General features: G+C 43.1%; 1 pseudogene; it reads left to right on the plus strand.

Annotated features, from left to right (window-relative positions):
• Positions 1-14,494: 14,494 nt before the first annotated feature.
• LOC142774494 (programmed cell death protein 6 pseudogene) lies at positions 14,495-15,397 on the plus strand (annotated as a pseudogene).
• The last annotated feature ends 505 nt before the right edge of the window (positions 15,398-15,902 follow it).

Raw genomic sequence — 15,902 nt, forward strand, 5'->3', positions numbered from 1 at the left:
GGAATAAGAAAAAAAAATTGCCCGCAGCTTCCCTCGGGGGAACACTGAGGAGGATGCGGAGCATATAATTGGTTAACGGGGTGTTAAAGTGCGACTTACTTGGGTCGATGGCTAAATTGGTTAACGTGGTTGTGAAATGGGGTGTTAAATTGTGACTTACTTAGGTCGATGGCTACATTGGTTAACGTGGTTGTAGGAGGGGGTGTTAAATGAGTGAACACGTACACACGTATGCGAAAGGGCGGCGCTGGTCGAAGGGACGTCGATCATTGTGTTTGTGGATTCGTTGGAATTCATTTCACCGCGACCTTGGACGTCGACGCGCCGTACAAACCAACCGACGAGCGGCAACTGAGCGAGCGAGCGCCGACCTTGAGTATATATACAGCGCGACGGCGCATGCACTGTCAGCTGTCGAATGTTCGAGAAGGGGGAGAAGCGCAACGGCGCATGCGCGCGCGTCAGCTGCCGATGTTCTCGAAGCGTGACGGCGCATGCGCGCTACATTATACAGCTAGCGAATGTTCGTGAAGAGGAGAAGCGCACGCGGTTTGTAGAGGAGGAAGGGTGCACAGATGGTGGAGGAGTGAAGCGCGCGCGGTGTGTAGAGGAGGAAGGAATGCACAGATGGTGGAAGAAGGAGGAGGAAGCTTGCGGACGGCGCCGCACTACAAGCCTCGAGTATTAGATGCTCCGCATCTAAAAAGACACCATATCCACGGAGTGTATGATGGAGAGTGGGGCGAAATATCCGTCCGTCCATTCATTCTTGCTTCCATCCATCCATGCGTCCGTCTGTGTGACCATCCGCGCGTCCATTCGCCCGTCTGTGCATGCGTCTGTTCGTGCGTCCGCACGTTAATCTGTGCGTCCGTCCCTGCGTTCGTCCATGCATCCGCCCCTGCATCCGTCCATGCGTCCATCCGTCGGTGCAGCCATCCGTGAGTCCATCCGTGCATCTGTCTGTGTGTCCGTTCAACACTCTTAGTACCACCGTCTCGCATCTTTTCATCACATATTCCCCATATAGAACCACCGCCATCCAGCGGACATTCCAAGGACTAAACGAGAGGTGTCACACGCACACTTTCTTACGGCTTGCGCTTCGCGTCTACTTCCCACCTTCAACCACCTCGAGTTCATTGTATATACTAGTTCGCTGTATTCATGAAACTGCGGCCCAACGCTCGCTAAACCTTTCTAAAACCAAGGAGGTTATGCCCAGCGAGTACAACGTAGCAACCCTTACTTGTCGGATAGTGCTCAATGTACATGCCAATGGCTGCTAAGGGGCAATGAGAGACAGGAGAATTCGGCCTTTAGTTAACGTGCACGCTGCGAATTTTTTATTGTTCAACAACGCACAGAAGAAATCTCACACTGGCACCACCTTGTAGGTCAAAATGTAAGACTGGTTGCACACTACGACTACTACTATGACTACGACGGACGAACGGGTGCCGCCATAAGGAGCTTCGCCCCTAAATGGTAGTCGACACCTTGCATACCTTGAAGTATGTGCGGATAACAAGCATCGAGAGCACACTGAAACCAACGCGAGGACCATGGACGCAGCCATGTTGCCGGAAATCGCCAAGCTGGCTGGTGGTAGGCGATTTTTTTTTATTGATATGATATATAAGGAGATGTTGGCGCACCATTATGGCGCCGGCTACTCCCTAGCCGTTGATTGAAGCCCGAACACGTATCCTGAAGCAAAACATTCAAAGTAGTGCCTGGAAAATACAAAACTTGGGCACAGATATGCAAAGACACACTTATACGCACACATCAGAACATAATGGTAAGTAACTGTTCGAAAGTTAATGTAAGAAGTCTCTGGAAATGTTCCTCGTTAATATTCGGTCCACCAGCACAAAACAGCAGAGCACACGTCTGGTCCTTATAAAGATGCATTCGCTCGTATGTACATAATAGTCGACACGTCATTCATTTCACAACACACACGTGATGGGTGTCACATGACACTGCACATAATAAATACATGTGTTACAAATGAAAGTTTGTTCTTTGTTAATACTTGTCAGCAATCCCGCTGTCCTGTAAAAAAACGTGTCAACGCTTTTAAAGCGTGGGACTGTAAAACTCCAGTTGGCCACGGGCCCAGAAGTTTTTTCATGCCAAATGGTCTGCAATCCAATGCGAACAGTTCGGACTTAGACGGCGTCTCGGCGTGTCATGATGTGGACAGTCTATGAGAAGGTGACATACGTCTTCATCTATAAATCCACATTCGCATTCGAGAGTTTCAGCTCTGCCAATTCTGTGCAAAAAATGTTTTGTGTACGCGGTGCCTAGCCTCAATCGGTGAATTAGAGTTTCCATACTTCTATCTAATGCCAGCGTAATTTTGAATTCAATAAATGGATCGATGTGATATAAATCGCAGCTCTTTGTACTTTGGTCAAACCAAGCAGTTTTGCTCATTCTGAAAGTTGTATTCTTTATAATTCTACGCAATTCATTTTTCGAAATTGGTAAAGAAACAGTAACGTCTTTACGATGTGCTTGTCGTGCTGAGCCGTGCTTCCAGGATTGTTGCAATGGCCAGGTCAACAATTTGACTAAAATTTGATCTCATGTGGCGCCTTGTTTGCTTTGGTGAGCTTTTTCAGCGTTTCGTATGTCATACTATCACTTATTACTGTCCTGTTTGTACTGGAGAGTGATCCTAATGCGGCCTGTGAGTCACTGAAAAGTACCCATTTTCTAGCGTCTGCTACCGAGTTTATAAACTTTAGAGCACACAGAATAGCTAAGAGCTCAGATGTAGTAGATGACGTCATGCGACATAATATAAACGATTCCTGAATATTGAGCTGTGGTATGATAAATGCCGATGTTGAAGACGTTGTAGTACTTGAGCCATCTGTGTAAATGTGTATGTACCCTGGATACTGCATGTGTATCTGATAAAGCACTAGTTGTTGAGCAGCTTGGATGAACATGTCTCTCTTTCTGATAATGCCATCCACTGAGAATTCAATGCTTGGTATTGCAAGCAGCCATGGAGGATAGTCCATTTCAGAGTTCCAAAATTCATTTCTGGGTAATATATGTACATTGCTCTGTACATCGTTATGAGTATTGCTTTTATCTCTTAGTAAAATCTCCAGTGCCAATGGGTGGTCCTTGTGTTGCGTCTGTAAGCGAAAAAAATCCCGGCATGTTTCAATTGTTTTCATGACTGGAAAGGGTGGTTGTCGAGTCTCTCCTATGACAAGGCTGCTGGAAGTCGCTCGTGGAACACCTATGCAGACGCGCAGCCTCCTAGCTAATAGTCTTTGAAGTCGCTCCTCTGAAGTGCAGGAAAGGCCATGTAACACTGCTGCAGAATATGCAACTTTTTGTCGTATTAAAGCATTGTGAACAGCGAGCATGGATGATACAGATCCGCCCCATGATGTCCCAGCAATTCTGTGGAGTATATTCACTAGCGTATTCACCTCGTTTTCGAGTTTCTTTATGTGAGGTGCCCATGATAGCTGCCTATCAAGTATTACTCCGAGAAACCGATGCTGTGCCACAATAATTAGTGGTTCTTCTTCTAAATTGAGATTGAAGTTCTTTAAGTTCTTACGGGTGAAGGGCAATACAGCTGTCTTTGCGCGCCATAGATTCATTCCTCTTTCTTTTAAAAAGTTGTTGATAATATTTATTACGTCTTGCAATGCAATCTGAATTAACCGTATGTCCGTGCCAGATGCCCAAATGCACACATCATCTGCATATAAGGAGTATTTCAACCTGGAAGGCAGTCTTTTAGCTAAATCAGCCATAACACAGTTGAAAAGAAAAGGGCTGAGTAAGCTTACTTGTGGCGCTCCCTGTCTGACGTCGTGTTCTGCACTTTTTCCTTCGCTCATCTGAATGAATGTTTTACGACGTGATAAAAATTTGGATACCCACCGTGAACCCCTGCCGGACAGTCCGAGTTCCAACATACTCAGCAGAACATGAGTGTGACTGACTGTGTCAAATGCCCTTTTCATGTCCAAAAACACTGCGACCGTCAAACTACCACAGGCGCGTTCTTGCTCCACATACGTTACTAAGTCCAGTATTGCATCCATTGTACATCTCTGTTTCCTAAAACCTGTCAAGTAGTTGGAGAATACACCAGTTCTGTTGCACCACCATTGAAGTCGCGCATCAATCATTTTTTCCATTACCTTACATAGACAGCTTGTCAGACTGATTGGACGGAAGGAAACAAGGTTCAAGGGCGTCTTAGCCGGTTTTAAGATCGGAATGATGCGAGCAGACTTCAAAGACTCGGGTACGATTTCTTGCATCCATAGAATATTGTAAATATCTAAGAGAGTAGTTGTGCCTGTGGGCCCAAGGTTCTTTAGCATATTGTACGTAATGCCATACGGTCCAGAGGCCTATTTTTGACGTCATGATGCTATAGCACAATGCAGCTCCCTTAACGTAAATACAGGGTCTAGTTGAGGATGCTGGGCCCAGAAGCAAGCATTATTTTCTGGTTGGCTAACGCGACAGAATTAACAAATAAGGCACATTGTGATGCGGCGGGCCTACTAATAAGTTGACAAAATTAATCTGCTACCACAGCTTCCGGTTTGTCCAAGGCTACAGCAAGAGCACGAAATGTGAAGCTCTGTGATACAAGGCCGCTAAGTGCTCGAACTACAAGCCAAATTCTTGGAACAGGTGTGCGGGGAGAGAGCATGCCACAGAAATCACGCCAGCGTCGTTTACCTAAAGTTTCTAGCCGTCTGCACATTACACTGTGGATTTCTGTGCATTTTTGTATGCTTCTAAACTTCGGCTGCGTCGATATGCCCTTTCTGAACGTCGTCTGATGGCTCTTAGATGTTCATACTCTCCATCGACTACAGCATAGTCTTTTGGAATCGGGACTTTCTTTGTACATTTATTCGCATTATCTTGCAGAAATTCAGTAAAGCTTTCAACTGTCGTGAGTTCGCTATTATGGTTTGTTAGGTGGTACCGAAAAGCTTTCCAGTTCGTCAGTTTGCAGTAGCGTCTGGTGTCGTCATTTCGCAAGTAGGGGTGATTTATTAGAATGGGAAAATAGTCACTCCCACCTGTTTCTACATCCGTTGTCCATACCACACCATTCACTAGATCTTGGGAATACATGGTTACATCAATGCAACTCGAGTAATTATGCCCTCAGAGAAAAGTTGGGGAGCCGTCATTTAAAATTGTCAAATTGCATTTGTCTGCGGCACACTCAACGATATTCCCACGTGCATCACATCGATCACTACCCCAGATTATGTTGTGCGCATTAAAGTCTCCGCATATTAACGTATATGAATTAGAAATGTTGAAGATATTTGTTTGCTCTTCCACCGAAATGCGGCTTGAAGGTTGTAGGTAAAAATTGATCACTTTTACGCACTGCTCACCAAAGGATACTTTGCAAGCGACGAATTCCGGGAAGTCCGAATCACTTGAGTGAACTTGATGAGAAGGTAGGTCCTTTCTGACGCACAAATGCACTCTGCTAGGACCACTTCGACGAGATGACTTATATATCACGTAGTCGGAGAGACGGAAATCATCATTCATTTATGCCTCTTGGATGCAAAGTATTGGAAAATTATACTGCAAAAGGAGTTTACGGAAGTCAGCACACTTCCTTCGAAGACCATTGGCATTACACTAGTATGTGAAGACATCTTTGTAGCGCTTATTCATGTGTTACTTGTCGCAGGTTTGACCTGGATTCTTGACACAATAGTGCTTCCAGAGACAGCAGGGCTTTTACTTCTGGCAGGTTGTTTGCTTCCGGTAGAGCAGACAGGATTGCCTTAAGTGCTGCGAAAAGCATTAGTAGAATCATTTGCATGACTGATGCAGAGGCACGGTCTCCATTGAATGGTTGATTTTCTGAGGCCCGTTGAGAATGACGTGACGTTTCGATGTTGTAGTTGGGGCGAACACTGCCACTGTCGGTTTTGCTACTTTCCGGGAGAGGTTGCGTGGGCGTTCGCAGCTTTGACGCGTAGGTTGGGTTACTTGGAGGTACTTCTCGTGAGTGGTCTCTCGGGTGTGCTCTTGGCGGTTCTCTTGGTGGTTCTCTTGGCATGCTTGTCGGCTGTTCTTGTGGTGGCCGCTGAGGTAGATCACGTACAGGATGAACAATCTCAAGGTTTGGGGATGGTTTATTGGGGCGTGGTTTTCTTCCATGAATGAGCTCATGCCGACGCATTTTTGCAGCAGCTTTACTTTGTGGGCAGCCTGAATATGAGGCAGCGTGATTACCTGCACAGTTTGCACACTTAGGCTGAAGAACTGACTTGCAATCCTTATGATTGTGTTCTTCTGAGCAGATCTTACACCGGCGTGTGTTACGGCAACTTTTCGCCATGTGTCCGAATCGCTGGCAGTTATAGCACCGAAGTGCTGGACCAAGATATTCTTCCACTGGGTGACTGGTGAATCCTAAGTAAATTCTTCCTGGAATCGGGCGGTCATCTCGAAAAGTCAGAATCACTGAGTGAAGTGGACGCGACGTTACTCCTCCATCTTCCTGGCGGTAGTATTTTATTTGCCGTCACGCCGATATAACCCCAGCATCTCTCAAGTACTCTAGGAGTTGTTCATCTGAATACTGCAGAGGAACATGTTTTACTTTCCCAACGTTCCGAGTGTATGACTCTCGGATGAAAGGCTTAACTTCCAGGCCGCCTACATTTGAAAGCATCAGAAGACGCTTGGCTGAACTTAAGGAAGCAACGCTGACACTGAAGCTTCCATCTCTCTGGTCGTTCTGAATGACTGCACTTTTTGTTTAGCAGCAAAAACTACTTCAGCTGACACTCGATTGGGGTTCACTTTCCAGAAGCTAGCACCTTCAGCTGTTGGACGAAAGACGACTGGGATGCCCTCTGCTCGTTTCTTTTTATAAGTAACCAACGTAAATGGTTCATCTTCACCCATGTCTTCTTCATCACTTATGTAATGGGTTGCGTTTTATCGTCGAGAGGATTCTCTTCTAAGCGAAGCTTCTTGCTCTCAACTTCATCGTCTTCCATTGCTGCTGTACTCGGTGGAGCTATTTCGCGGTTTTGAATGAGCAAACGGGCCGGCTTTATGATGCTTGGGCGCACCTGTCCGCCCCCAGGCTTTTCATTGTGTCCTGCAGTATCACTCATGTGGTTTAACGCACTTGGACGAGCATAAGGCTCGTGGCGATGGCTACCAACCACCATAGTGGTCGTGTACTAGCCAAGTCTTTGATAAAGGAACCTCGTACCTGTGGGGCGCCGAGCCCTTGAAGTCATCACCCGACGTCTTGTTGGCATCGACGTCTTGTTGTAGGCGATATTTTCTGATTTTTCAGAAACGTGCAACGCGAAAAGCGGCGGCGACGAATGGGCCTCCTAGACAGCGAATCTTGTCGCTCGTCTGTCATTTGTCGCTGTCGCGAGGAAGTCGCGTGAATGCGTTTAGGGCTTTAAGGCGAAGCTTTAGGGTCTCCTAATTTTCTTTCTGTATTTTTTTTGCGTAAAATGTGCACACTTAAGGATGCCTAACGCTGTTTATTGACATTTCCCGAAATGAATGAATCAATAAAGTGCTGCAGGCCTGCATCGTTGTGGATGTTTTATTTATTTATTTATTTATTTATTTATTTTTTACAAGTACTTACATCGCCCATTGGGCATTGTTGTAGGGGGGTTACAGTAGAAAATAGAATACAAAACAGCAAAATTAAGGGCAAATAAATCGTGCCTTACAGTATACAGGAGAAATTAACACTTGTAGTACATCATTAGAACAAAAGTACAAAACGCAGGATTATACTACGAAAGCAGTAATTATACTTGTAAAAATCAACAACCAAGAGAAGTACAAAGCCAACGTTAAATATATGGGTTATTTCAGCAGCTCAAAATGCTGTTTCAATGGCTGTTAGGAAATTAAAATCAGAGAATATTGGTATTTTTAGCGCGTTCCAGTCACTAATAGAATTTGGATAGAAAGAGTATTTGAGGACATTCAATCGACAGGTATATTCTCTAATTTTATATAATTGATCTTTCCGTTCGGACATATAACTAGGCGTCTTTAAATACCGCTCTTTATTTAGCCCAGTCTTACCGTGATATATATTATAGAGAAGTTTAAGTCTTTGAACTTTCCGTCGTCCACAAAGGAGTTCCCATCCCAAGGCCTGAAGAATTCCAGAAGACCTTATTCTAAAATCGTAGTTTCTTGTAACAAACCTAGCAGCCCTTTTTTGTACCCTCTCCTACTTTTCTTTTAGTACATTCGTGAAAGGGTCCCAAGAAACACAAGCATACTCTAAAATTGGGCGCACATTTGTAATATACCGGGTTTCCTTGAGTGTTTGTGGCGCGTCGCTGAAATTTCTTTGAAAAAAATGAATTAAGCGCGAAGCCTTGGCTGTGATTAGATCTACGTGACTGGTGCAATCTAGTGTTGCCGTGAATGTTACGCCGAAATACTTAACTTGATCTACCTTTTGTACTGCGCAGGAATTTAAGTAATAAGACCTGGATACAACCTTTTTTTGTTATTAAATTGCACATGAAAACATTTAGTTAGGTTCAAACTCATTTGCCACTGAGCACACCAAGACAAAATCTTATCGAGGTCAGGCTGAAGTACTGTGGTGTCATAACACTTGACTGGGCAATACAAAACACAATCATCAGCATAAAGCCTCACTGTTGATTTCAAACGCAGTGGAAAATCATTGATAAAAATCAAAAACAGAAGCGGCCCCAGGACCGACCCCTGTGGCACCCCGGACACTACATCAGCTGTTGATGAAGACACACCATTTATCAAAACACATTGCTTGCGGCCGGTGAGATAATCCTTAATCCAGTCGATGAGGGTTTTAGGAATACCAAGAAACGACAACTTATGAAGAAAAAGACTGTGGGGGACGACATCAAAAGCTTTTTTGAAGTCCAAAAAAAAAAACAGCCTCCATTTGAATGCCCTGGTCGAACGATGAAGCGATGTCATGTACGAATTCGGTTAGCTGTGTAACACACGAAAGGCCTGCGCGAAAGCCATGTTGAGACAAAGTGAAAAAATTATATGCTTCGTTCGTGCCCGCCGAACCTTAGTGGCACAGCGATGTATTAGCGTTGGAACGCCGCTGTGCACAGCGCGAGCTCTATCGCGTGAGCCATAGAGTGTAATGTCATCCACAAAGCGAATGGGATAGAGAGAGAAAGGTGAGGTGTGCAAAAAAAAGGGAGAGACGAAAATGAGTAGCTAAACATCCGACGGTTCTGTGACTTATAAAATAAAGTAAAAAGAAATATACCGAGCGCACCATTTGAATGCAACAGAGGAAGCGGGAAAAAAAAGCGGTAGCGGAACGTCGCGAGTGAATGAAAACGACAATATGAGCTCACGCAATATCGACGGCAGGTCGACATAGCTCAGGTAGAACACAAAGCGCGTAGCGAGAGTTTCTTGCACCAGCGATCGCAAGCCGAATGCCCAATGGTCGTAGGCGTACCAGGCTTTGTCGCAAACGAACAAGTCAGAGGCAGACGTTGTGTGCAGTTACATTTTTTCATAATTTTTTACTTCGTAAAATAAACCATTGCGAGAGTTCACGTTTCGTCACTCGCTTAGTAGCAATGGCGAGACAAGAAAAATGGCAGAAATGTATTGTGCCTTTGTTTCTTCATGTTTCATCATCCGAGAACTATGAAGCACTTAAAGCAATTTGTTTGTGCATACTGGGCCAGTTTCAATACTTTCACATTGATGTCATGTGATCATCTGTTTAACTTGCAGGGATGTTGGAAACGTTGGTAGCGCTCATTGAGGTTTCATTTTTGTGTTTCTTCGCGGTGTGCTCGTCCGAATGCGGAACATGGGCATTTTGGTTTGTGACTATCCAAGTGGAACTCGATGTCGTCATTACAATATGACTACTTGTACCCTACTACTAAATAAAAAAACGATGTGAAGAAGCAAGGGTGTGCCACAGAAAAATGCTGCAAATAGTTTCATTACGTTTCTCTTTGTTTCTCTCCAAATCTATATATTGACTTGACAAGTGTTTAATGACAGTTAAACTCCTTCTGAGGGGAATAGGGACAGACTATGTGTAGATTTCCGAAATCGCCTAACATTGTTCAAAGTCATTCAATATTCTATTGCAATAAATGTTTTAATGTGCTGATGTGCCTTGCCACTGTGTTCTGGATCATTTAGAGTGTAAAAAAATAGGTATTCCAAAGTCAGCTAGGCCCTATATTTGAATCGACAGAGTGAAACTTGTTGTTTGTAATACATCTACAAGTTGTCATCAGTGATAATAATTTCAAGCAGGCAAATATTTTACCACGCCCATAAAGTTTGACACCTTTAACGATCCATCAAGTATTGTACGGACTTCAGCATTGTGATTATCTGCAGCAATATGATGCAAGACAGATGAATATCCTTGAACACACATTGAATATATTGAAGAGTGCCGTTGCAGTGCTGTGCTTTGGGACCCTCGTCTGAATATTTCACGACTGTAACATCTCATTGTGTCATGATAATAAATCTAAGTTATTGCTTGATTGATAAATTTAAGAGGTTCTATTAATCCAAAGGGATGCACTGTATTCAGTCCTCTCTATTGTTTGTTTTTTACCATACAAGCAAAGGATAAAAAAGATTCATTGATTGATTGATTTGTGGGGTTGAATGTCCCAAAACCACTACATGATTATGAGAGACGCCGTAGTAGAGGGCTCCGGAAATTTCGACCGCTTGGGGTTCTTTAATGTGCACCCAAATCAGAGTACATGGGACTACAACATTTCTGCCTCCATCGGAAATGCAGCCGCTACAGCCGGGATTCGATCCCGCGACCTGCGGGTCAGCAGCCGAGTAGCTTAGCCACTAGACAGCCGTGGCGGAGCAAAAGAAGGAGAAAAGAATCTGCAACCACAAATGCGACTGGAGCGCCCGAAACGTTGAAAGAGTTCGCACGTGATCACACGAGTTCAAACCAGGGAGCTTGATGGAGAAGCGGCGCCCTCCCCATTTATCTGAGCTTGGTTAGCCAAATTATGCAAATTTGAACGGCGCTAGGAACGAGGCAGAAGAGTAGAAGCAGACAGGACGAGCGCAGATTAACAACTGATTTGTAGAAGTCACATACACTACTCATCTGAAACAATGCGCGCATGCAATGACAGTCGTGACCACGGGACCAAAGTACACTCCTTCACCAACACTCCTATATACACAAGAAAATCAAGCTCTTTCCTGAAACGATACACATGATACGCTTCACCGATACATATCTGTATCGTTCCAGGGAAGAGCTTGATTTTCTTGTGTATATGTGTTGATGGAGGAGCGTACTTTGGTCCCGTGGTCACGACTGTCATTGCATGTGCACTTCGTTCCAGAAGGACAGCTTATGATTTAAATAAATGTATTGTTATTGAGTGCTCAACCTGTCTGCTTTGATTCGGGTGTCTCGTTCTTAGCGCAGTTCATGTTTACATAGAATGTCTTACCAACTAGCCCCCTACACACTCTTCCCGGAGTTAGCTAGGTCCCCTGAAGCCCTAACAAAATAGCTTTTCTGATAAACTGGTGTGTTCCACAGTTTAGAACGCTTTTGCCACGTCTAAAAACAGAGCACAATAGATCAGGTTCCGTTTAAAGCCAAATATAATTCATCATAAACATTTGCAGTAATGTTACAGTACTGGGATTAGCAATGAATCCGAATTGCCCGGGCATTAGTAGCAAAAACCTTTGTAAGAAGGCCGTAAATAATAATAATAATAATAATAATAATAATAATAATAATAATAATAATAATAATAATAACTTTTATCGTCATCTTGAGTACAACAGAGATAAGGGCCTGTCGAAGCCAGATGGTGGCTTGGATGACTACGCGCGGCATATCGGCAAACAAGAGATGACATACATATTCAACAGCTTGTTACGTAAAAGGATCAGGGAAAGAAAACACGTAACTCTTTTACACGACACTTAAACACAATATAACACAAACATCATACTAACAGAAACAATATTACCTAAGCAAAAAAATGTTCAGATAAGAATTGAGCTATGTTTTCACAGATTATACCCGGCATGAAAGAGGGTAGGAAAATAGTTATGCGATATTTGTGCAATGAAGCGATTTGATGGTATTTTGTAAATTGCGTTTTGTCGTTAACGAAAAACACTGCCGGGGAGGCATTGAAAACAGAAGGAACGTAGACCTTTCTAATAGCATTGCCCTGTCGTGTTTTCACGAATGGTACAGAAAAACGTAAAGTTTTTCTCAATATACAAGGAGCAATGCTCTCTTTTTTGAACTCAGAGTTCCAAAAATACCGTAATACCACAGGTTGAATAAATGACGCTTTGCAAGATGGCAGGCTAAGTAAAGAAAATAAATTTTCATTGTATAGTAAAGTACGATCGGAAGCAATGAATTTGAACATGATTTTTGAAATGTTATCAACCCAACACTGCAATCGTGAAGAACAGAAAGAAATATTGTGATAGAATAACGCAGGACACCGTACGCAATAGCAAGCAGAATGGTCGCTTTAGTATTTCTGAGCACAATTAATCTAATATTAAAATATAATAATAATAATAATAATAATAATAATAATAATAATAATAATAATAATAATAATAATAATAATAATAATAATAATAATAATAATAATAATAATAATAATAATAATAATAATAATAATAATAATAATAATAATAATAATAATAATAATAATAATAATAATATTATTATTATTATTATTATTATTATTAATAATAATAGCATCAACGAGAAAATTGTGAACCTAATAGAACGCACGTTCTCTTCCCGTTTTATAGGAGACGCTTTTTCATTTATCTATACCACTAGTGTCATCGAAATATCACAAATGCGGCACCCCGTTTATAAGAATTTCTTATGGGGACCCGTTGGAGCACCGGTAATGACGGTATACGTCTGCGACGGTTGTGCTGGCTGGTGTTGAGCGAGGCTTCGGCTCAAAAGAGGATACGAGCACGCGAATAAATCTTTTCTAAAACAAAGATGTTATGAACAGACCTTTTTCACGCGTATTATATTATGAAAAAGTCTTCTTCTTACCTTGATGGCACAATCAAACAGCGAAAGACAGAAACAGACGACAAAGGGAACAATCGCTTCAGCATCTGCCTGCCAAGTTTGGTGACCCGTGGTTGATTTTTACGCTTCTTAAAACTGTACATCGACGCAAAAATTTTCAGTGTTAAGTAAAACACGTTTCTATGAAATGAGAGAATAAACGCTTATTAGGCGGTCAAAGAGTAAATGTGGAAGGGTCTCTTATCCAGGAACTCTAAAAAATGAATAGCTTCTTACGAGCTTTTTTGCTAAGAAATAAATCAATTTGGCGCGCATGGAAGCCAGAAGCCAGACACGTATTCGTTGTTCCCGGGTTCTACGTGAGCGATACAAATCAGCGTCAAATAAATAAATAAATAAATAAATAAATAAATAAATATATATATATATATATATATATATATATATATATATATATATATATACCGTCATCCCCTTCATTCACTTGCATTCAGCAGCTCACTAGCACCAGATGTTCCTCTGGGTAAGTTTCTGAGGAACTCTGTGCATAATTCCTAAACAAATCGGGTAACATCAATTTACGGAGATCGTTATGATGTTGGCTCATATGTATGACTCACATGCACTCTTGGGGGTATCGGGGTATTTCTAAGAAACGAATAATACTATAGAAAGGATTATATAATTATATATATATACACTTATATAATTGTATATCTGGTGCTTTATGAAATAGAGAGACCAGATAATTTTTTTAATTTAGAGATTTGCAATAAAAACCATCCTGATTTGATTAGGAACCTTCCTGCAGTAGAACTGATATCCCGGTGACAACGAACTGATGAGAAGGCTCCCAAGGAGAGAACCTTAGAAAATAATTTTCTTTTTCTTCTTTTCCGCTCATCGTTTTGATCTCTTGTCCCTAGAAGACTTTCGTACCCAGTATGACTTTTCTCTGCCAGCAGAATCAGAGGCATTGCAAGATTTCTGCACTGGACGCGCCTCCGGTACCCACACCTGTGAAAAGGCAACGATGTCGCGTTTTACCCAGCCTTCTTTTTTCACAGTTAGGCTAGGAGGAAGCTGGAGTTGGCTGTGGGTATAGAAGAGACTTTACTAAATGTTTTTGAGTCTTTACTCGCTTCTGAAGTTGATCCGCTTTGGTAAAAGCTGATGAAAGGCATACATTTATAGCTGCTTCATCTTTTCGTACTTTCTGTGATGCATCAGTTGTTCTATTTCAAAATATGGCTTTGTGCATATGCGGTTATGGCGAAAGCGACCTTTCACTTCTTTAGTGGTACTGACGGAATGTTTGGCCTACCCTTCATAGTGGGGATATGTCAAAGTGGGTAGGAAGTCATCATTGCCATCTGATTGGGCGCAGTGATTTGGCACTTGACATTTCTAACTGAACTCTGCCCACAACCGTTGGCCTCCAGTCACTAACTCACGGCATGGTTCGGTGCGGTTTTCGCCCAAGCTGAAAAACACAGCAGGTTCCACCTGCAGCCAGAGATGACGTCGTACGGATCACCTGGCACCTCCAGACCTCAGACGCAGAGAGCCGACGTCAACTACCTGCGCGATATCTTCAACAAAGTCGACAAGGATCGCAGCGGTCGGGTTGACGCCAACGAGCTGCAGCTGTGTCTGTCCAACGGCACCTGGAAGCCCTTCAATCCTGAAGCGGTACGCATGATGATCAACATCTTCGACCGCAGCCGCACGGGCACGCTGAGCTTCGACGACTTCGTGTCACTTTGGAACTACATCAACGACTGGCTGCGGTGCTTCCAGGACTTTGACAAGGACCGCTCGGGTTCTATAAACAGAAACGAGCTTCGTGACGCACTCAGGAGCTTCGGATACCGTCTGAGTCATGAAGCGGTCGATCTTATGCTCATGAAATACGACCGTGAAAGAAAAGGATCGATCAACTTCGATGACTACATCCTCTGTTGCGTCACTCTTCAGACGTTCACCAGCGCCTTCAAGAGCTACGACACTGACCAGGACGGCTACATCACGATAAGCTACGAAAAGTTTCTGGAGCTCGGGCTAAGTGTTTTCACGCCATAAGCTTAAGGTCTTCTTGACCGTGATGTGCTCAAAATTTCCTTAGACTTTGTGACAAAGTGCAAGGTTTTGTGAAAGACCTGTGAGGCCCAGCGAGATATTGTAGCCTTTATGGTGTCGAGAGCAGACTCGCTGCGGCCGTGCATACATGAGTTACTCACTACGAGAGCGCTTCGTTTGCCTTCAGTAGTGCATTAATGGTAATTGAAGTTTAATAAACAAGATCAATACACTAGTTTCAATCCCTCTGGTGAAAGTATAAACACTGCGGTTGCGTTAAAATTAGAACTCGATTTTACGAACAGCACCTGCGTGTATATTATGTCTTGCTCTGTATTCCTTGCGAGGGAAGAGTTATACGCACACGCTCGATTCATTAGAATACGACACACAATTAGCTGTCACTTGTTTGAATCTGCTGCAGATAATTTTTTGCTTCGAGGCGTATCTAGGCAATAGTGATCATCACCATCATTGTACTGACTAAGCCAATTGCAGGACAAATACATTTCCCAAGTTTGGCCAATCTATCCGATCATGTGCTCGTTGCGGTTATATTATCCCCTTCATATTCCTAACTTCATCTGCCCGCCTAACTGTACAGCACACTCGGCTATGTGCACTCCCCGTCATATCTTTGAGCACCACGAGGCACAAGAAAAAAGCCTAATATCTACACTGATTCGGCAGGCCG

The sequence above is a fragment of the Rhipicephalus microplus genome, chromosome 10 (assembly GCF_043290135.1).
Source record: "Rhipicephalus microplus isolate Deutch F79 chromosome 10, USDA_Rmic, whole genome shotgun sequence".
NCBI lineage: Eukaryota > Metazoa > Arthropoda > Arachnida > Ixodida > Ixodidae > Rhipicephalus > Rhipicephalus microplus.